Source organism: Hyaena hyaena, unplaced genomic scaffold, assembly GCF_003009895.1.
Source record: "Hyaena hyaena isolate Hyena2069 unplaced genomic scaffold, ASM300989v1 scaffold_815, whole genome shotgun sequence".
NCBI classification, from domain to species: domain Eukaryota; kingdom Metazoa; phylum Chordata; class Mammalia; order Carnivora; family Hyaenidae; genus Hyaena; species Hyaena hyaena.
Genome location: NW_024081447.1, coordinates 85,764 through 110,235, shown reverse-complemented (window position 1 = coordinate 110,235; position 24,472 = coordinate 85,764).

The following is a 24,472-nucleotide window of genomic DNA, read 5'->3' as shown; positions in this document are numbered from 1 at the left end:
TATTTTCTAATATTTCAAAAAATTTTCAATCTGAACTTCTGATTTCTATGTTCATCTTCTAAACATATACATTGTCATTGATTATTTTTTCTTTCGGCTATTTCATGTACACCATAAATATTTTCAGTTAGGAAATCAGTTTAAATAGTACAGAATCTAAAAAAATAATCTATACCATAGATGTTTTAATGTGTTTATGTTCCTCTTTTTTAATATGCTCTGATAAAACTATTTCTCTAATAAGGTATTAAGTCTGGTGGCTGAAAACAGTTCCCCAAAGGAATGTCACTCACATCAATTTTCCATGTGCTCTCTTTTACCTATAGTTTCATTGTCCATATGTTAAAAGTCTAATAGAAAAAAAAACACTGGATATGAAGTTGGGAGATAGATCCAAGTCTACATCTATGTCCTCATGTTGGTGACCTTGGGTAAATTTTATTTTTGTGCTTCCATTTCATTTTTAAAAAAATGAGTAGTTGAAAGCATCAAAGAGTCTTTCCCACAATTCAAACACTCCACGGGCTCAAAAGATTTGATTGAAAGAAATGTGTGGTCATCATTACCTGGCTGCCCAGATTTTTCATGGGCATATATTTCGCACACTTGTTACATATATCTGAAGTTCCTTTAAGGAAATTAACTCTTTGTGGGTGTGAAATAGGGGAATCAAGAGAAGTGGGATAAATAGAAAAGGAAGAGGAAATAAATTAACGACAAAGGCGGAATGATAGGTGGTGGAAATGATTCCCTTTTTACTTCTTTATATCTATGGTCTAGTTATTCCTGTTTGAAAATCTTACTGGCACCAGGTATTATCAACAGGGATGAGTAATATGTAATTTTTATCTTTACTGGGTTACATTTGGCCCACAGACAGTTGACAGCTGTCAGTCAGGTGGCTGGTCAATGAGGAGATACATGTAAAGCTGCCAAAGTATTTTTGTTTCTTTAAATACTTATAAGTAAACCATTTTAGCTGGAAGCTTCATTGTCCTGAAATTAAATAGATTGATATTCATGATATAACTTATTGAAGTTAGTTGTTGGGAAAATCAAGATTTTTACCTGTGAATATGTGGGTAAACAAAATGTCATTCAAATGTCTTTTTGAATCAGAAGAATAATTTTTCTCTACTATAAATAGAAAAAGCCATCCTTAAGATTTGAAGATATATTGCAAATAAGGCTTAAAATTTAAAAATGTTTTAAATTAAGCTTTTAGGACACATATGAATCATTGCAGCTTTCAGTCATAATTTCTGACTAAGACTTACTAAAATAAACTGTTTCCATACATTGGGGGAGGGGGTTGGTATAGGTACTTTTGTGACGCAAGTGTTGGAGGGTTTACCAGAAAGGATGAACATGTACCTGCATGTTGAACTAGGAATTAAAGCTTCTTTTCATAATTACAAGAAAAAAAAACCCATCGAATTTTAGATTATGCTCACAGTTCAGGGCATGGTTAAAACGACAGATTTTGGTTATTTAGAAATATTTGGGCTGTACCTAACATTGTTTCCAATAGGTTCAGTCACACTTAAATAATTTACAAGAGTCATTAAAAAATAGGTTGGAAGAAGCTTTTGTATGGCTTATATTTAGTGTTCACGACAAGCAGTATATTAATTATAGACAATAGTAATGCACATGAAGACTTAACAAATGTAGTTCTAAAGTTGGCTCAAGAGTGTATGTTCAGTTTTCCAGTAGTTATCTCTAAAAGCGAGGGCTCTGATTCCTTAGCAATATAGAGTTTAACAGACTAGATAAAATAACAGAAATATCAAGTCCACGCAGTACATACTCATTTTTTAAGAGACTAACGAAGTTATCTAAAAAGTGCCGTGACTGGAGTTACTTAGGTGCCAGAATCAATAGAATGAAAATGACAGAGTATCACACAAAAATAGCAGTTTGATACTACAAAATATTCCTTTTTAAAAAATAAAATATACTTTACTTTTCTGAATCATATTCTGCATGTAATAATTTACAATGAAAATCAGATTTGGGTTTTACTTTTTAAATTATGTTTTAAAAATATTAGATATTTTGGGTGGGAGTTTCGTTTCTGGTAATTTTTCAAACCACCAATAGTTCATGATTTTAAAACGGCAATGAAGTCAGTCTAAAACAGTATGATACGTATAAATTTGTGGCTAATCTGTATCATCATTGCTTTGAAAATTGTTTTAGATGTAGTGGTCATTAAAAAATGTCAGATCTTATTATTTTCCTACTATAGAAGTGTGTATTTGGCATGTAGATTGAAAATTATTTATGAGATCATCAGAATAAAACAATTGCCTCATAATTCCTAATTTATATTGGTAGGAGCCTTTCTCTTCTTAAGCTCCCAATTCTACCCCCCACAGCCCAGAAAATTGATTTTATGGCTAATAATTTATAGCATTCTTGACCGGTGTATGCTGTGTGTCTTTTACATTCATTAGTCCATGTTGCTTGTGAATATGGAATTTGGTTGTTAAAATAGTTTCATATGTTTACTATGTATAGTCTTTAGCTTTGAGCTCCTTACTTGCTTAAATAAATGTTTTCAATTTGTATAATACAATAATTTGTAGAGAAATGCTGTGAATCATAGTTAAAAGAATGAGTCCTTGAAATAGAATCATTTTTTAAAAATATATCCTGACATGTGGTCTTATTTTTCCATGTTTTGTATTAATTAAAATACTATTCTGAAAAAAATTTTTTCCCTAAACTTTTGAATTCACAAAATAAAAATACCAAATATATAAATGCACTAATTTTGGAAATCAGTGACGTAAAAACATGCTTTAGTACTGTCTTCGATGTTTATTCCAAAGATCTTTCTCCAAAGAAACTCTTTGTAAAGTAATGAGAAAATGTTGCCGCTTTTAATTATTAAATAATCTATGCAATACATGTTTTAAAAATGTTTTATAAATAAAATTCACTTCATATTCTCTTTAATCATATTCCTGTCACATGTACACATAAAATATACTAGCGCATGAAACATTTGAAAAGAGCATGTACCATTTCACATTTTTATTTGATTTATTGTAACATAACATTTTATTCAGAATAGATTATGACAGAATTAGTTAAAAAAGAGACAAAATGATATTTATGTGTTTGTTTTAATAGTCTAATAGCATATGTGTAATTGCTTCTTAATCTTTCAGATATTGGAGACAGTAATGAAAGAGACCGACATTCAAAATATAAAGTATTTTCTATAAAACTTTTTTTAATGTAAAAAATTGTCAAATGGTAACAGCTCTACTTTCTACACGAGGCAAACCCACTGTTGAGTTAGTTGGCTGTGATTCCAGTGGGTCTCATCAGCTTTCTGAATGTAGGTTCCTCAGCAGTGCCTCTTCCAAGATAACAAAATCAACTTTTAAAGATTAAAAAATATATTTTGGCAATTGAAACTCACCAGTGCCTTTCTGCTTCTCCAGGAAGTTGTACCCTTCAGCACCTGCTGAGGGCTTTGTTGTCCAAACTCTGACAGGTAAAAAAAAATTCCTGTAGAATAAAGCCAGACCAGCTGGCTTTGAAGAGAAACCCCCCAGTTTGGGCTGCGCTTGTCTCTTCTCCTTTTCTATGAAGACCCAGGCTTTCCCCCCTTGATCGTCAAGCCGTAAGATGCGTGATCCCTGTGCACAAGTGTCTGGCAGGCCGAGGTGCACCTGTTCCTGTCACTCTGGGGTAAATTTAGCTGTAAAGGTATCACTGACAACCAGACCTTTGTCAGTGCTGGCAAAAGAACACAGAATTGCTTCGCTCCCCTCCCCCTTTCAGGCCCCAATGCTGCTAGTTCAAATGGAAAATATCAAATTGGAAGTCTATCCAAAAATCATTCCTAAAAAATGAGATTGCTTTCATATGGTAAAAAAGTAAGTTTCCTCATTTCACGCAGACTTTAAAATTACATTTCCAAGAATAATCTTGGAACAAGACAAGTTTTTGTTCAATTAATTGTGGCTGGAAACTTTTTAATGGAAACAAAGCACACACTTACTTCATTTCAGATTATTAAATTGTGTTAAGCCTTAAAGTTAGTTGCCATTCTTTGCTGTAGCTCATTCGTTCTTTTGAATCCAGAGAAATATTAGAACGTTAAAACTTATCGCATAGAAGGCTTTAATCATCCTACCAAAATTAGACAGCATGTAGTTCTGAAAGACTGAATGTCAAATTGTGTGCTCGTAGCCTTTAAACTACTGAGAATCTAGGACCCTACTACTACATTTAAAATGACAGTTCATGTCTGTGGAAACCCTGGATGTTTAGGAACTGGTAAAGCTAGAGTTCTCTTACTCTTTGATTAAGGTAAGGACATTTATCATTTATGTGAATTTTTTTAGATTAATTTCTTTATTGACAGTTTGAGAATAATTCCTTTTGAAGGAAAATGGAGAGGCAGGCAGTGTTCAGATATATCTGGCATAAATATAGTAGTTAAGATATATAGAGTAGCCCAAGGAGTGTTGTGCTTAGCCAAAGCATTCTGAGTTTCTCTTTAATAATTATGATTTCTTAAGTGGTGTTAAAAAGAATTGTGCGAAGTACCCGTTCTACCATATTATTGCTATTTACAAGAGCTGGGTGTGATGAGAAAAAGAAATCTGGGTCAAAATAAAAAATGCTTTGTAAAATAAACAAAGTTCCTATTTACTTACTATGTATAAACAGCCACTCACCAAGCCTCATTTCTCCGCAGGGCACCACTTTCAGATAAAAACATAGACCTGAATGGCATCATCCAGTATCCAAGGAAACCATGTAAGTACCTCTCTCACTGTGTACTTCTCTTATTCAGAGTTTAAAAGCTAGCTGAGTACTGAATAAGTGAGTGTTTTTATTTAATAATTATACGGGAGGTACTTTTTAGGAGCTTGCTAAAAAGAAACAGGTTCTTGATTGTTATGTGCGTCATAACAAAACCCTTATGTTTTCATCATATTTCATAAAATTAATGTGTTTAGTCCAAACCTCTGCATCAATTCTGTTTCTTAGGTACAAAACAGCTACTCAAAGTCATAACGAATTGAGAGTTTCAAACTTTTCCAAGACCCATTAGTGTCTGAGAAACAATGTTTCAGAGGCCTTGTGCCAAGAGTAGTGACCTAATTGTAATAAACACTTTTTAAATTTTACAAATTAAGAAAAAATTGATTGGAAAACAATATTTTGTTGGTAAACATTTATAACGTTGTTTTGGTTTTTGACTTCCTTAGGGAGTGAGCAACTGAGCAAAAAGGTGAAGTTACAGGTTTAAACAATGCAAGGAATCCTGAAAGCAAGTGTAATTTTTAAGATGTGAAAATTTGCTTGCAGAAAGGGTTGGGAAGTTGGCATATTGTGTTCTTTCTCTTTGTTTCCCCTAACTCATTAGTTGGTAGCTAATTTCTATAGCTAATTTTAGCGTTCTAATTAATTTTCAGAACCATGGAATCTACTGAATCTACTGTAGAAATTGTTTCCCAACAACACACTATTCTGGACAAAGATCACTTTATGAATATTTGGAATATTCTACTAAGTATTTCTTTACTTGGGCTTTATTATTTTTTTCTTATTCACACTCTCTGCTTTTAAAGTCAAGTTATTGTCAATACTAAATAATTATTCATTTTGTGAAAATACTTAAAACTCTATTAATTAGTAATTATAGACTGCTTTTTTTTTTTTAACCATCTGGATCAGCTGTATGGTTTATCTAGTCTTTTTTCTTTTTCCATCTAGTCTTTTAAGTACAGACATACTACTTTTCATCAGTGTTTTCAGGAGTTGCATTTAAATGCATCAGGTTTAGCTCTGTTGTTTGGAAGTTTTTCATACTATTTTCATTTATTTTTGTTACTTTTGTATTTCTGTCTTTCCTATGCAGCATGGTTCTTTACTAAGTATAAATGGTAGAGATGATCTCACTCAGTTTCTCTGCTGAATTGGACAGACCCTTCCTATTCAATGTCAACCTTCAGGAGTGTTTCACTTTCCCACATGACACTGTGATATTATTTACGTCTTTCCATGTTTGTCTGCTTGCATGTGTTACAAAATGCATCTTTCTGAACTGAGAGATGAGAAGTTGTGTTAGACTAAGGAATTTACTGATACTTTGGAAGGGTGTAAGAGCCTCCTCTCCTGGTAGGAGATCCTGGCTAGGAAATGAGTTTTCTTATGCTAGTTAACAAACTCCCCAAGTGTGGATGTAGTTGGAGGCCTGAGGTATTGCCCTCTAAACAGGAATTCCTTGCCGCATAATAAAGGCCGGGCCATCTCTGGGTAAATTTGGAAGCAGAGCAGGGTTAGAATAAATCTTTATAAAGAAAGAAAATGTGAATCAGAAGGGAAGAACACTGTCTAATGCCATAATTCCCAATTGTGAGCAAGTGAAATCTTTTGAAGCTTCATTCTTCTTATATAGCAAAAGTAGAAAAAGAAAATCTATATTGCAGTGCTTGTGGCACAATTTAAAATATTTACATGAGAATATAGATTTTCAGAAAAACTGTTTAAATATTATAGGTTTAATTCAGCATCTATACCAAAGGAAAAATGACTTGGTAGAAATAAACTGATATATGCACATCTTTTCATCAGTAGTGTTTTCTCTAACAACTCTTACTGAGTTTTTGTTACTCAATAAGAACTTTCTGAGATGATGGACATTGCTCTGTATATGCACTGTCCAGTATGGTAACCAGTAGGCGCATGTGGCTGATGAGCATTTGAAATGTGGCTAGTAGAATGGAGAAACTGAATTTTAAATAAAATTTAAATTTTATTGATTTAAATTCACTTAGTGACTAGTGACATAGTGACTAGTAGGTGGCTACTCTACTGCTGTTTTGCTTTTATCAGAAATTAAAATATAGTCCTGCAAAAAATTTCTAATCTTTTGGTATCCCATCATACAATACCATTTTTATACTTACCTTAATATTTGAATTATCATTGCAGTGGAATTTCTTTATAACACTTTTTGTGAGATGAATGTTTTTAATACTGTTATGGGAAGACATTATAACTTTGTTTTATAAGCCTGGGTGGCATCTTTTAAAATGGACATTATAAGCAAGACTGTGTCTAAAAAGAAGAACACTCTAATGAAAGTTCTAACAATGGTGATAAATATCTCCAGAAGTTCAGTTACAATTTCTGTAATACATCTTGCAGTACAAAATGTAACCAGTCTACAAAAATGCTCACTAGCCTTGTTTCCCCAAAGCTGATTCTGCTTTCAAAGCATACATCAGATTTTAAATCATATTTTAAAGCCATACTCCCCTGGCCTTTTTAGCATTTAGTAAAAATGGACATTAGGATGCATCATGATATTTTAATAATATTACTAGTAGTGTAACATTTTAAATTGATTTAAAACATGTTTATTTTTTTTGAGAGAGAGAGAGAGAGAGAGAGAATGTGCACAAGTGGGGAAGGGCAGAGAGGGGGATGGAGGGTCTAAAGGGGGCTCTGCACTGACAGCAGAGAGCCTGATGCAGGGCTTAAACTCATGAACCACATGATCGTGGATTGAGCCAGAGTTAGACATTCAACCAACTGAGCCACTAAGGTGTCCCAATACTGATTTTTTTTAAAAGTTAGCAAATCAATTCATTTCTTGAGTAAGAAATGTAGGATATAGGTTATTTGTAGGATGTTGAACTCAAGACCATGAGGAATTTTTTTTTAAATGGAAGATGTAACATTCATCTTTTTAGGAACTCCATTTATTGGATTTGAGCCTCTCCTTTTGGATGGATAGGATTCAGATTAGAGGAGAGAGGATGCTTTTTTGGCAGAACCTTGGACAAGCTCTTTACCATGTCTCTCCCACTGCACAACAACTAGATTCTAGATAAAACATACTTTCTAACAGATTATTTGAATGGGAAAAATTTTTTTGGAAAGCTCCCTGACCTCAAAACCAAAAACCTAAGCTGTGTGAGTGGAAGGTGGAGTTGCGACAATGAGCAAACAGGAAATGTGGGAATGGCAAGGCTGGACTGGATGAGCTGTGTTTCAGGGGTGCTGTTGGAAGCATAGCAGTCATATGCTGTGTTAGACTTCTCATAAACCAGCCTTATTAAAACAACAGGAAGATGTAACTACCATGTCTGTAGACCCAGTTTTTTGGTTTTCTTTGATGTCTTTTAGTGGTCTATTTTCAGAAAGAAGGTCTATCCTTGCTTAAAGGCCAGTGTTCTATGTGGAGAAAATATGGTCTTCCATTATGGGAATGCTACAAATCGCAGTCTTCAGTGTCCTCGTAAAATATCCTTTGTGATTGCTGAGAACTTGTTTTTATCATGGCCTGTGACCTCTGAGTCCTGGATCACTGCCTCAGCTCATTATGTATTGATTGATGTATTTCTAATTTACTTATCTAAATTTTTATTATCAAAATTCCAAGCATATGAGAAAATAGAGAGAATAGTATAATGAACTTTCACACAACTACACCTGCCTTCAACAAGTGTTATCTCATGGACACTTGTGTTTCAACATATCCCCATTTCCATCTCCTACCCCCACCCCAAATTATTTTGAAGCCAATTCCAGATATGACATCATTTCATTCTTTAATATTTCAGCAGATAGTTTTATAAGATTAGGACTTGTTTTTTAACTGAAAAAAAAAAAAAAAAGAATCGCATCTAAAAAACAAGCCACACCTATAAGTCAGTATTTTCTTAATGTTATCAAAGACACACAGTCAATATTCAGATTTTCCCAACTGTCTCATAAATTTTTATATTGATTTTTACTGTTTGAAACAGAATACAGATAAGATCCATGCATTGTAATTGGTTATTTATCTTCTCTTTTAATCTAAAGGTTTCCCCCTCTGTCTATTTTCTTCATTTGTTGAAGAAACTGGAGTATTTGTGCTGTAGACCCTTCCATAGTTTGTATTTGCTGATGCATTCCTGGGGAGTTGTTTGATAAGCTTCTCTGTTTCTTATCTTTTCTGCTATTTGGTACTTAAGACTAAGAACTTGACCAAATACATTTGGAGGAGTCTGGGCAAGAGTACTGGGTCTCTTTCTTTTTGTGATGTTAGGCAGTAACGATCACTGTTTGTTCTCTTTTTGTCTTGAGTTAAGGAACACCTAGCCTTGGGAAGTTTCCTCCCACATTTGCTCAAATCAGTACTTTGCTAAATTCTTAAGTGGGACTCCACAAGTCTCAGGAAATCTTTCTTTACACAGCAGCTCTCTACCAGGTGCTCTGTCCTGTGAATTGTAGCCACTTTATCCTCCCATACTTTCAGACCAGTTTTCTCAACTCAGGGAATTTGCCTCCCTGGAATTACCCTCCCTGTGTGTCTCCTAAGAAACCCTCAAGATTTTAAGCAGGGCACTCAGAAGATGGACATCCTTGGCTTCTCATTTCTTAGCGATCTCCTTGTTGCCTGATGTCTGTGTCTTAAAAACCATTTTTCATATTTTTTGCCATTGTTATTATGGTTGTTGTTTTAGGAAGGAGGGTATACGTAGCCCTTCTCAGTCTATTTTGGCTAGAATAGAAAGTCTCCTTGTGAGTTGGTTCCAAAAATATTCAGCTGTGGCTTGTTAATCCAAACAACATCTTATTAAAACTCAATACTTAGGGGCGCCTGGGTGGCTTAGTCGGTTAAGCGTCTGACTTTCGCTTAGGTCATGATCTCGCAGTTCGTGGGTTCGAGCCCCGCGTCGGGCTCTGTGCTGACTGCCAGTTTCAGAGTCTGTGACTCCCTCACTCTCTGACTCTCCCCTGCTCACGCTGTCTCTCTCTCTCTCTCTCTCTCCTAGAAAAAAACCCCCTCAATATTTAAAACAAACTGAAAAAGGTATGTGTGTGTGTGTGTGTCCTCTGAAACATTGCTATAGATTTTAAAACCATGAGTGCAACTTTCAAGACCTGTTTTTTATAATTTTTTAAATTATTGATTGGTTGGTATATAATTAACATACAGGGTTATATTAGTTTCAAGAGTATATCATAATTTAATAGTTTTATATATTATTCAGTGCTCATCACAGTAAGTGTACTCTTAATAACCTTAATAACCCAACCCTCCACCTACCTCCCCACTGGCAGCCACCAGTTTGTTCTCTGTATTTGAGTCTATTTTGTTAGTTTCTTTTTTTTCTTTGTTTTGTTTCTTAAATTCCACCTATGAGTGAAGTTATATGGAATTTGTCTTTGTCTAATGTGTTTCACTTAGCATTATGCCTTCTACGTCCATCCAGGTGGTTGCAAATGCAAGATTTCATTCTTTTTTTTTTTTAATGTTTGTTTATTTTTGAGAGAGAGACAGAGTGCTAGTGGGGGAGGGGCAGAGAGAGAGGGAGACATAGAATCTGAAGCAGGCTCCAGACTGAGCTATCACCACAGAGCATGACATGGAGCTCAAACCTATGAACCATGAGATCATGACCTGAGCCAAAGTTGGATACTTAATTGACTGAGCCACTCAGGTGCCCAATCTTTTTCATGGCTGAATAACATTCCATTGTATGTATCTACCACATCTTCTTTATCCATTCATCTATCAATGGACATAATTTTGGCTGATTTGATAATTTGGCTTTTGTAAATACTGCTCTAGTAAACATAAGGGTGCATATTATCTTTTCAAATTAGTGTTTTCATTTTCTTTGTCTAGATACCCAGTAATGGAATTACTACATCATATAGTAATTCTACTTTTAAATTTTTGAGGAGCCTCCACATTGTTTTCTACAGTGGCCATGCCAGTTTGCATTCCCACCAACAATGCACGAGAGTTCCTTCTTCTCTACATCCTCACCAACAGTTGTTGTTACTTGTTTTGATTTTAGCTATTCTGACAGGTGTGAGGTGATACTTCATTGAGGTTTTGATTTGCATTTCTCTGATGATAAGTGATGTTGAGCATCTTTTCATGTGTTTGTTGGCCATTTGTATGTCTTCTTTGGAAAAATGCCTATGCAGGTGTCCTGCCCATTTTTAAATTGGATTATTTGTGGGTTTTTTGTTTGTTTTTTTTTTGGTGTTGAATTGTAGGAGTTCTTTGTATATTTTGAATATTAACCCCATATCAGATATATCATTTGTAAATATCTTCTCCTATTTAGTATGTTGTCTTGTCATTTTGTTGATGGTTTCCTTCACTGTGTAAAGCAACTTTCAGGACCGCTTGCTGACCTTTTCCCTCTCAGCATATTATGTTTTTCACACAAGATGAGTTCTATTTTATATTCTGGTAATTAGAAGCAATATTGGAATTCATTCATCATTCTTTCAATGAACATTTTTGAGTACCTACTATGTATTGTATAAAGTATTGGAGATACAGTGATGAAGCAAACACCATTTATCCCCTTAAAAGTCTTGCAAATTGTTTTCCCTCTGAAACTTGTACAGAAACAGTCATAACAGCTCCATTAGTAATATCCTCAAACTGGAAATAGCCAAATGTCCATCAGTGGTTAAACAGACTGTGATATATCCATGGTAAGGAATAAAGAATAATGAACTGTTGATATGAACAACAATGTGGCTGCATCTCAAGGAAATTTTGCTGAGTGAAAAAAGTGTATCTTAAGAGGTTACAATTATTGCTCGTTTCCATTTATGTAACATTCATAAAATAACATAATTATAGAGTTGGAGGACAGATTTGTGGTTGCTAGGTGTTGGAGGGCATGAGAGGAAGTAGGTGTGGGCATAAAATATTAGCACTAGGGAGTCTTGTGGTGATGGTACAGTTAAGTGTCATGATAGTGGTAGTGGTTACTCAAAGATACCTATGTGATAAAGTTGCACACAGCTACACACACACACACACACACACACACACACACAAATGTGGAAAAGTACATATATAACAGTTGAAACATGAATAAGCTCTATGTGTTGTACCAATATCAGTTACCTAGCTTTGATATTGTAATTACGCAAGATCTTAATAGTGGAGGTGGGCACAGGGACTGAGGAAAGGGTATAGGATACTACATTTCTTTGCATTTTATTGTGTATTTTTAAGTATTTCAAAATAACATTTTCTTCTTAAAAATTTTGCTATTTAATGGAGAATACAAAGAACTAAATAGCCAATTACAATACAATGGAATGATGCTCAATTAAGGGGTGGTACTATAGAGTATACATATGGAGGAGTCCCTTGTTCCCATTCCCAAGTCAAGAGACAATGTCTCTGATACTCCCTTGTTTCTTAAAGGGTCCCAGTCAAGTTCTGCCTGTGTTTGAGGGGCATGCATTAGCAGTAATGGACTTGTAGAATGCTTGCCATTGACCCTTCCTGACCCCCAGCACCCACTGTGATGTGCCCTGTTCATTAAGGCCTCGGTGAAGTACCAACCATACAAGACAAACATTTTATAACAGTGAGCACAGATAAAATAACAGGAATCTCATGTTCTCACAGCATGTTCAGTTGTAACTTCAAAGACTCATTTCCAAATTTAAATACCTATGATTCTAGATTATACACAGCTTTGGCTTTTCTCCAGCCCTATCCTGCCATCAGCACCATTAGCCAAAGCTTTACTCTGACCATGGAGAAAGAGCCTTTGTATGTAAAGAACACATAGCTGCAGGGGACATTATGCATGCATTGTCATTTGTTACTATAACTTACTTTAATTCAGTGATAAGTAGTCATGTATTTTGAGTTTTCTTAAATTATAAAAGGTTTTTTCCCCCTTCGAATTAAGTAGAAAATACATTACTGCTAATATGTTGGGGGACATGTTTTGGCTTTGTTGGTATTTAGTAGGAACACTAGGAGAGAGACTCAATATGAATTTATGCTGTTGTCACATTGTGACAACTCAGTTGTCTTAGGATTTTTACCAGGCTGTGTCTGAGTTTCACAAAACCATGAATAGGTGGACTCACAACATGTAAACTGGAAATATTTTGGTTTTTTGTTGTTGTTGCAGAAACTCACCCCTCCTCTCGGCGTCAGGAAGACCTCTTTGGGGTTGCCCTGGGACTAAGGAAGGGGATCTGAGTCTGTATCTGTGTGTGTTATGGGAACATTCGCTGGGAGCTTTTAACCTATGTAGCTCTCCCTGGATTAGAATCTGAAGGCGTGTGCGTAGGCAGCTCTGGTTTGCATCATTTACCTTTATCAACTTGGTAGCCAGTTTGAAATTACCTACATCTACTTCATGAAATTCACACTTTATTCTTTTGAACTCATTCTTCTATTTAAAAGAATGATGAAGTGGTGGTGTCTTGGTCCATTTCTTAAAAATTTTGCTGAGTTAGAAATAAAATATTTTAGATTGAGCAGGTCATTTATTATTAATCAGATCCTGAGACTTTTTTGCATTGTTTTGGTTTGTTTTGGCCAGTAGTGTACTAGTTTTCATTTTAACATTTTGCTAATTTCGATTTTCTGAAATATAAACTTTTTATTTGTGTTCTAAGTCCTTTAACACTTTCAAGAAAACATAACAACTCTATGTCAGTAGTACAGTTGATTTAGAATATTTCTTTCTTGCCTTCTGATAATTGTGACTGTGTGGTCCTGTCTGTTGTATGACCGTGATCTTTTCTATATCCTGTCTTATCTCTCTATATCTGAGAAAGTTATTATTTATTATTTCTATTCATTTATTTAAAATGAATTTATTATAAGGACTCTTAAGGTTATATAACATTCCACATATTCTGTACTTTTCCTACAAGCTTAAGATTATGCTATGTTAGTCTAAATCTATAACACTATTAAGTAATATTACAAGCATTTCTTGGAAAGGAATAGGGATTAACAGGAAGCAGTGGATTCTTCATAAATTTGGCAGGCTATTTGGGAAGTGTTTTTTTTTTTTTTCTAAGTAGCTTACATATCCTTGAAACATTAATTTTGGAATGAGAGTTGCGTAGGAACCAATATTATTCCTCCACTTTATAAGAGAGGCACTTCTATCATCTTCCTTTCTTGCCTTGCATTTGCATGAACAAAGTTTTGCTGAATGGACTGGCGCTCCCACCTGCAGCCAAGCCCATCAGTCCCTGGACCAAATCCAACAACAATAGGAAGCATATGTAGAGCCTTTACTTTTTCTTCTTCAGTGGGTACATCTGGTGGCCCAGCTACAACTGCCAGGTTCCATGTTACTGCTAATTCTCACCTTGAATCTGTGTGGTCCACTAGATCTGAGAGGCCATGACTCTGGGCTCAGTCCCAGGGACCTGGGTGGCCCATCGTTAAGGAAATTTTACCCTTTTGTCTCTTCATGGGACTAGGTCTCTGCTGATTCCTTGGATCCTTGGGTGCTATCTCTATGTCCTCACTCTCTACTGTGGTGTCTCACAGGATATGATCAGCTCTGGTAATGACCACCACTGCCTGATTTCTAGGTATCCAGATAGTCACTTCTTTCTCTGTCTAATGTGATACCATATACCTATAGCTGTGTATATGACTTAGGACTCACTGTGCCCTTTGAATATTGTGCCTGTCTATCTCACTGGCCCTTGGGTAATAGCCATGGATGGGGTCAGCTTTGTTTTTATGGTCTTAAGTGTATATTGTGCTTCGTGCCTGTCACAGGGAGAAGGGTCACCTATATAATAAGTCTCCCCACCCTCTGGACAGAAGTGTCTCACTGGTTACACCATAGTAAGGAGTTCATTCACTTTCTAATTTTCTGTTTAGCTTTTAGTTCCAAAAAGCTTTTTTGGTAACTTATGATAAGACTGTTAAAGTAAGGGGAGAACCATGGCAAGTAATAAAGAGGGAGTGGGGTAAAACTGAACCAGAAAACCAAGGTCCTCCTTAAGAAGCCTACAGTTGAGTAAATTGAATTTTAGGCACCAGTGTTCTGTCAATCAGAGAAAAAATGAGGCAGGAAAAAACGAATGCTACTTACGATTAGATCAGAGTGGCACAGAAGATTCAGTTCATCCAGCGAGATGCTCTTGTTTTCGTAACTGTATATTTTAGGGAGGAATGTATTGAGTGGCTCATTATATCATGTTTTTCTGTCAGAAAATCATATTAAAATACATGCATGTTACTGGATGTTATCCTTTCTTTCCAGCTTGCAATACTTCAATTTTTTTTTTTCAAAATGAGTTTAGTACTGTCCAGTTGTTTTCTAGTATCCAGAGTAAAAAGTAAACACATACATGTGAAAATAACTTAATAACATATATTTCCACTCAGTTTATGCAAAAATATTATCTCACGGGCGCCTGGGTGGCTCAGTCGGTTAGGTGTCCATCTTTGGCTCGGGTCATGATCTCACAGTTCATGGGTTCAGGCCCTGCGTCAGGCTCTGTTCTGACAGCTAGCTCAGAGCCTGTTTCAGATCCTGTGTCTTCCTCTCTCTGACCCTCCCCTGCTCATGCTGTCTCTCTCTCTCAGAAATAAAGAAATATATATATTATCTCAGTAGGTAATTGATATAAACATTTTTTTCTATGTTGATGACATTCTTTTTTCTTTTTAAACCAAGTCTTTGAAGTCCAGTTTGCATTTTACACTTACAGCACAACTCCATTTGGGTTAGTCCCATTTTGAGGGCTCACTAGCCTCATGTGGGAGGGTGGAGTAGCCGTGTACAGGACGGCTCCGGTTTGTTATAATATTCTTGTGATCCTTTCAGTCTTGAGATTTCTCAGCTACAGTTACCACCAGGTACCTTGAAAGAAAAATTCTTCAATGTTCTTTGTCCTGAGTGGTCACTAATCCGGAAGTTATCATTTTGTGTTACCAAAACTAATTTGATGAGAAGAACAAAATAGATTCAGTCACTGTCAAGAAAGTAAGCAACTTCTTCTAAAAACTTTTGGATGCTTACTTTCAATTCCTTCATCACTAGTAAATGCACTCGTTTGTGCTATATTGGAAATTTTCTTGATCTCTTTTTTTTTTTTAATGTTTTTATTTGTTTCTAGGAGAGAGAGAGAGAGAGAGAGACAGCATGAGCAGGGGAGGGTCAGAGAGAGAGGGAGTGACAGACTCTGAAACAGGCTCCAGGCTCTGGGCTGGCAGTCGGCACAGAGCCCGACGCGGGGCTTGAACCCACGAACCGCGAGATCATGACCTAAGCGAAAGTCGGACGCTTAACCGACTAAGCCACCCAGGCGCCCCTTTCTTGATCTCTTTTTATGCCAACTGCTTCTTTACAACTTCCATGATTTCACCAGGTTTGTGTCCCAGAGTTCTAATGGGAATTAGTTTGTAATTCTTCAGAGGTAATCATGACTTTCTGCTTGACATACAGTTACCGGTTAATTTCTTTATTTTCCCCTTGTTGAAAACTGAGATCTGCTGGCTTTCCTTTTCCTCTTTAGTGTCTTACATGGAGTAAAGTGTAGTCAGTGATGCTTACTAAAAGAACATATATACGTCTTCTCCTTTGATTATGGTCTAGAAAGCAAGGCACGTGCTGTTGACTCCTTTTGTATATTTGTAGTTATTAGCATAGTGTAGGGTATGCAGTTGGTGCTTAATAAATTCTTGCTGACTGGAGTCATGACTTATAATTGGCCTTCCTAGTCTTGGTTCAAATCTAGGTCCCTCACTCTGTTATATTACATTGTTGGAAAGAACACCACTCTTTTCATTTGCGGAAGAAATACAAATACACACAACAACCGGTCTTCCTTCTTGGTTCCCAACTGTCTCTGAAAAAAGGAAAGAATCAATGAAGAGAGTGCTATTACCTTTGGTTAAATACCAGCAAAGTATAATATAGTATAATTTTTGCCAGAAGAAAGAGTATGACTGCTCTTGTAGGTCCTAAACATTATGATGAAGGAAGCTAGTTTGTGGATATTGGAATCATTCATTCTTTCATTCAATAAACACTTACTAAACACCTATTATGATTAAAGCATTGTGTTGCACACAGGGGATAAAAATGGTACGTTTTGACCCTCAAACTGCTCACATTTTAGATGGAATGTCAGATCATGCCAGAGACCTCTTTAAAATATTTGTAAGTTTAGAGAAAGCTAGCTACTAATGGGATAAAGATTCAGCAAGCCTAATTTTCACTCTGTTTTTCCTTCAATGGTGTTGGTTAGTAAGTATTTTTAGAATAAGTGTGTAGATAGTGGCTTGTTTCTAAAGAACTCACATTATTTGGCATTTATTACATTTTATTTATTTCCTTGATTGATTAATTGCAGTTAAATTACCTTAGCATTCTAGAAGAGATTTTACAGATTTTGACATATGATTAAACAGCATAAAGCATAACTAATGTGGTTTTAGTGGCATGCTATGTATTAAAGCATAAAATTTAAACACACACTTCATCAGGAATTTTTGCAGTTACAGTGAATTTGGAAGATTTAGATATTGGAACTCTACTCTCCCTGTTAGGGAGGGGTAGAAATTTTATAATTGAGATTATTATAGAAGAGTGTCCTGACATAACTGATTGACTTTAGTGATGTGCCTTGAAAGTTCAAATTCAAGGTGTGCACTTATTTCAGTCAGCTTATTCTGAATGTTTAAATAAGAAATACTATTTCTGGGTATTCTGAATAACTCGTTGTACATTTATTCCTAATAGTGAGCATTTGGACTAATGATGGATTACTAATGAGCATGTAAATGTACCACCTGATTACATTAATATATGATCTTCCATGACGAGGTCTGAAATGAACATTTCTAATATGTATTTCCTTTCCCCAAATGGCACTGTGGTGTATACTGAGCAGGACTGAGACAAGGGTGTTTTTCTTAAGAGCCACTGATTTAGTCAATTATCAAAAATCACATTATAATAAATGCTGTTCTAAGAATTTTGATTAACCTTTAAATAAATGTTACTTTGGAAAAAAAATCTGCCAAATGTGTTAATGATAAATTGTGAAGTGGTAGTAATTGCAAGTATGGCTTTATGGATAATATAGTTAATTGATACCACCCTCTCAAACACATATAGCACATCAGCTGCTAGGAGGCTGGGTGATAGTAATGGCGTCTACAGCATTTTTGATGCATTGAGGATGACATGAGTAAAATGGGAACTTAGAGTGCTCACCAGGGTCATTCTCTCATGAACATCTGATGCCCATGGTCAAGTAAATTTTTAATGACACATAGTCACTACACACCTTTCAGCCTTCTGAAGAGGTAAGTGTACATTGATCTGTCCTAATTAGCCTTGCAGAGTACTTCAGACATCCCTGCATGAACACTATTATTTAATAAAATGGGAGCTATTTTTTTCACAAGCTCAGTACTTGCTCCTTAGATGGCTATATTGTTGTTGTTGTTGTTTTTAACTCAAGTCTTATGTTCATTCTTGTTTTTGTCTGGCAATGTAGTATTAATGCAGATGCATAAAAAAGTAAGCAAAATTAAAGAATGGGTCTGATTATGAAGGTTCATTGCTATTATAAGAAGCCCATAGAGCATACATCCATTCCTTCTCTAATGTATAGGGTGCTGACTGCATAAAATTGCTTGGAAAGACATTAAGGATATACAGGCAATTCTGTTGAGGTGTGCAGTGGGATGCTTTTATGTTTGGAAATAAAGGTTGTTCTGGAATATCAGATTTGCAAAATAAAAGGTAGCCAACACAGTTTTTAATTGCCCTGGATTGGAACACTTATGTAGGGACATCTATTTTTTTTTAAGAGTTTAGTTTTATCTGAGTTTGGGGTCTATAACACCTTGAGTTAGTTCATTGTTGGAGTAAATCAAGTATTGTTTATTTAGATAATAGGATATAGAGATATGGGAATTTTTACTATGGATGCTTCTGCTTGTGAAGTTACTCAGTCCAAATGGGATACAGACCAGATGGTGTTAAATCCTATCCCAAGGATGAAGTCTACAGCCAGAACTTCTTAGAAGCATGTGTATCACTTGATCACATGGTTTACTGGTTATTGGATTTATGTGCTCCTAAGAAAATGAACAGGAAAAAAAAAGAAAAAGAATAAGAGTGGGTTCCTGTTGATGTGTAGGGCTGGCCATTGATGACAATGTCTGGAGTTGCCTAGAAATTAGGCATCTTTTCCTGCTGTTTCATGGCTACAGAGTTGACTCTCAGGCTCCACAAATGCCTCCTTTACCTGCTTGCTCATAACTGAAGTTGCATAATGAAAGATTAAAATATTTGGTTCTGAAAATATCTCTAGAGGTGGTAATGCTTTCTTTAAATCAGATCCACATAACTCAGTGTGAGTGAGCTTACCAGCCCTTCCGGATAGCAGGATTCAAAAGTGAGAGGGGGAGGGTAGAGAAATATGAGGACACTGGGTAATTAGGGAGTAAAAGGAACTGCCTTGTGGGTATGAAGGGGTGGGGGTGAGGTGAAAGGCTCTGAGTGGAGAAGCTTAGAATAGCAGACAGCAAGATGTATTTCCTTTACAATATAGGAAAATCTCCAAAAATGGCAAGTTTTCTAAATATAGTTTTAAAACCAAATTTGTTTTCAATTTTATTGAGGTATGAAATTAATTATTTCATTATTAGATATTCTCCTTGAATTACCTAGTTCATTTATTCAAGAAGCATTATTGAACAACTCCTGTGGACTAAATAGTGGATTGGATGCTAAGGGAAAAAGACATGAGTCCCATCCTAATATTTTATTAGTGTCTCTGATTTTGGCTGTAGGTAATGGAAAACCCAAATCCAAATGGCTTTAGTACTAAGGAAATTTGTTGGCTCACACCACTGAAAGTCCAGGGGCAGAGTGGAATTCACAAACATTTCAGTCCAGTGATTTTGATTTAGTTTCCCTTGCGTTCATTTTCCTTACTCTGTGGGTCAGCTTCATTGGTAGTGAGTAGCAAGATGGCCATCAAGTGAAAGGGGCTCTTTCAGAGGCTTTCTAGAAGAGCTAGAATAGCTTTCTCAGAAGCTTCAAAGAAACGTTTTTGGATTTTATTAGCCCAAGAGACCAAGATTATATAGGCAATTAAAGGACTGGTGGATGCAGATATGTATGGGTTCAGTGAGAGCATTGAGGTGGGGCGTCCTGTCTAGACTGGTAGAGACGGAGGGTTGAGAGAAGGATTTCTTTGTTGCTGTTGTTGTTGTTTTTAAATATTTATTTATTTATTTACTTGAGGGGGAGGGGAGAGGGAAGAGAGAGAGGGAGAAAGAATCCCAAGCAGGCTCACATCAGCTCGATCTCACAAATCATGAGATCGTGATCTGAGCCGAAACCGAGTCAGATGCTTACTTAACCAACTAAGTCACCCAGGTGCCCCTCAGAGAAGGATTTCTTGAAGAGATGCTACCTAACCTAAACCCAAGAAGTTGAGAAGAAATGAGGAGGTGGGAAAGACATGTAGGCAATGAGGGGAATGGATACAAAGACAGAAGCAAGAAGGCACATTGCACAAAATCAGCTACCTTTACTCATTCTTCAGGTCTCAACTTTACTGTATTTTCCCACTAGGTTTAACAGAGCCTTGCATGGCCTCACGCTTCCCTGCGTTTATCCCATCGTAACTTCACTCACTTCACTGTTACTCATTCAACTGCCTGCCCTTCTTCACTAGACTCTGAGGGCAGGGTCCATGGTCTCTCTAACTGTCGCTGGTACCTAGCACGTGCCCAGTACATCATAGACAGTTGGTAAGTATTCATTAAGTGCATGAATGGGTGAATGATTTATTATTTATTTTGTTAAATGACAACATTTATACCTGTTCCTTCCTACATTGATCAAAATGATAATAATTTTCATGGCCCTGACTAAATTTCTTATAAATAGTCATACTATGCAGGCAGTAAAACTGAGTCTTGAGGATTTCAAAGAGTCTTCTGACTTTCATATGAATAACCATTTTGAATAGAGTTATCTAGAGCATGGTTACGTGTTTTCATACACTATATAATCCCAAAGCAGGAAAAGACCTTAAAAGTCATCAAGCCTCTTATTTGTTGGGTAGGTGAGTCTTTGTTTTTTAGAAGACTGAGTCTTTGCTCACTACATCCTTCAAAAGATTAACATTATAAGTATAAAATTCCAACATAGGTGACTTTATGGTGTTTCTTCTACTTTTATGATTTTTAAAATTTCTAATAAAGTAATTTTTACATGATTTTTATTGACATTAGTCAGCAATTACCTTTTCTTCACTTTGTTATGTGTAATATACTAATCATAAACCCTGAGAGTTGGGGAAAAAAATTGGTAGGTTCCACTACAATGCATTTTCCACTGAAGTTTTAAATTAAGCCTCTTATTGAAATGAATTGATGAAAAAGATGTTTCTGGATAGAGTTGTGTATAGTACCTGTTGCTCATTATCATCAGTATTCAAATTTGCAAATATAAAACATACCAAATATTAAAATGTGAAAAGTTTAACTTGAATAAAATGAATAGGAGAATAGAAGAATATATAACAATGTCATGATGAAATCTGGTCCAAAATTCTGTTCATGAAATAAGGATGTTTGTGGGGTACCATGGTTGTGTAGTGGGCCTCTAAAGATCCCTGAGGCAAATCTAAATGTTTTCCCAGAGTGTGTCACATGTCCATTTTACATGTCTTCCTGAACACCTTTTGAATTTATATACCCTTCCAAGTTTAAAATCTCTTAATTTAATGTATTCCTTTTGATGTCATCTAGACAGAATGGCTTTATTAAGGCCTAATTTTTAGGCTTATTTAGCATTCTCCAAGTTATAAAAACTATTTTAAACATAGAAATCATTGTTTCATTAATTATGAATAATTTTTATACATTTAAAACCCTACCTATGTACATTCGGGTCATTTTCAAGTGAAAGAATTTTTTTGAGCAGTTTGTGGAACATCCCACAGATCATACCCTAAGATATCTGTGTACTGGAAGAAATTTTGGGACAATGTAGACATGATAATAAAAATTGCAAAAATGCTACTGCTTCATTTAAAATTGAGTATCTAGTGTCATCATCAAAGATTGTGCTATTGTATAAAGATTTGTATAATGAAATGTCATATTTCTGCAAATAAGTTTTTATTGCCATTAAGAATCAACTTTTTAAAGATAAAGAAGTAGATCTTTAAGATTTTTGTTTCCCATGTAATCATCTTGCATAATAGGTTGGAAGGATATTTCTCTAATTTAAGGGAACAAAGGGGATGTGTGACCTGAGCCATTACAAAGTATGGTTGTTTGAGACATCCCTGCTTTAGGAGCCTGGAAAGGAGAAGGAAATAACCTTTACTGAGAAGATTTTTGGAGGTTCTGCTGTTTGGAGTAGAAACACAGCACTGGAAGAAATCTTCAGAAGGTATCTGCTCCATGCTTGTCCTTCTCAGGGAAGGAGACTCAGGCTTGATGAAGTTAAGGGACTTGCCCTGAATTTTGCATGACTAATGAGCTTGCCCAAGTGGTGGTGGGGGGCAGCTCCTACTTGCATCTCCTCCTCCTCACACTTAGGGATGTGCTGCACACAGTGTACCCCTCTCTTGGATTCTTTGGTCTTGAAGAAACTTAACCAGATGTGAGAAGCAAAATGCTTTTGCACGAATTCATGAAAAAGACCCTATACTGGTTTTGCAGTTTTACCGAATGGAGATTTACTGACTTCAGAAAACTTAAGAGTTAAGGCTCTCAAACACTAAATTAAATCTACTCATCATTTAAAAAAACAAAACAAAACTTCTTTAGAAAACTTTTCCTAAGTTCGCCAGAAGCCCAGGCTCCCCTGGGAAAGAAAGCAGGTCGTGGCTTTTTGGTGGGCTGTGCATTATGCTGTTCTTCTCGGAGAGCTCAGGAGATTGGCATTGCTCCGCAGTCGTGTCACAGCCCGGAGTCATTTAATGCCTCCTCTTGCGAGGCCAGGATTCCACGCCCAAGTGCATTTAGTAGGTCAGTACAGTAATTTTAAATGTCTTTCTTTCAATCTTTTGCCATCTTCAATTATACCTTTCCACCCTACTATTTGTGTAATTTTCTTCTGTCTGAAGTCTCTTTACTGTTGTTCTCTATTGCACAGCATGACAAATTACCCATCAAACCATATCTTTTCAGCCCAGAAATGTGCAATAACACAGAGTCATGGCATTATCGCATGTTGTGCACTTTATTTCCTCACAGTTCACTCAAGTGTGTCACTTTATTTTCCTGGCTTCCTTTTGTCATCATGGAGATTAACCATTTTATCCTTCCTAAACTTTAGAAACAATTAGAATTTCATTATAGTGGAAGGAAGCTGAGAGTGAATGCTTGCTCAGTACTATATGGAGTATACTTTTCATATTATCGGTGGTAAAATTAAAGTCATGAATCCCGAGTTCTTTTCGAAGGAGAGACTTTAGGGGTTATTATACAGCTGAGTAACCCTGGCTCTGGACAAGAGAATTATTTGAGCCTGTGGACACCAAACACATTAACGGGAAGAAACCATTTAGTGTGACATTGAATACCTGATTCTTCTGTTCTCCCGAGAATTACAAAATTCCCTGGGGCCCAGGCATTCGGTACACAAAATCTTTTTTTTTTTCCCTCTTAACTTTGGCTAAATACCAATAGTGTACAGTGTGCAATGAGATACAATAGGCATTGCAAGTATGTGTTAGAAAATCAATTGGAATTGATGCTCTAATCAGCAGGGCTGCAGCTGGTATGTAGACACATCACTGGAAATGGTGATTAAGAGCGTATTCAAAAGCATTTAAAAAACCCCACAACATTTAGATCACTGTTCAGATAGATTTCTGTTTCACTGGGAGAGTTGATGAGTTGGGTAGCCAGTCATACTTCTAGATTCTGCTAGATTAATTTATACGATGTTTTAACAATCAATATATTTTATATACTAAATGTATAATTTGTTTTCAATTACATATTTATAGGCTATAGGATACTGGTTGTTGGTAAACAAAAAATTCAAAGTTCTTTTGCTACCATCAGTTTACAGCCTGCCAGATACTAAATACAAGCTGCCCCAGAGAAAGGAAAGGGGTGTGGTTAATAGTTTAGCTTTAGTCCAAAAATATATTTAGTGAGGAGACTGAGAGGGCAAGAGGAAGGGAGAGAGAGAGAGAGCGCGCGCGCGAAGGAGCCAGGGAGGGAGAGGGAGAGAAAGACACAGAAAGAGAAAGAGGGAGGGAGGGAGACAATGGTAAAAATGTGAAATAATCTGGAGGAGAAAAGCCAGTAGGATTCATGGTATGGCAAAGGAGGTTTTCAGAGTTTAAAGAAATGGAACAATAGCTTTCTTACCCATGAGAAAGTAATTAGCTAAACACGTTAGCTAAAAAATTCTTCAGGGGAAACTTAAGGATAAAAAGAGGCTTGAACTAGAAAGGGTTGATTGCTTTCATAAAATTCTTCATTTTCCAATCTGGATCCAGATTTTCCTGGGAACACCTTTAGGTTGTACTGAAAATATAGTGATTGAAAGTTCAACCGTATACATAATTTTCAATTTTAAATGTCTTTATAAATAGAGAATATGCTGGATGTTTAAAGTAAATCCAGGAACACAGCTCCTGCCTTTTTATCTCTACATTGTCTTTGACATTC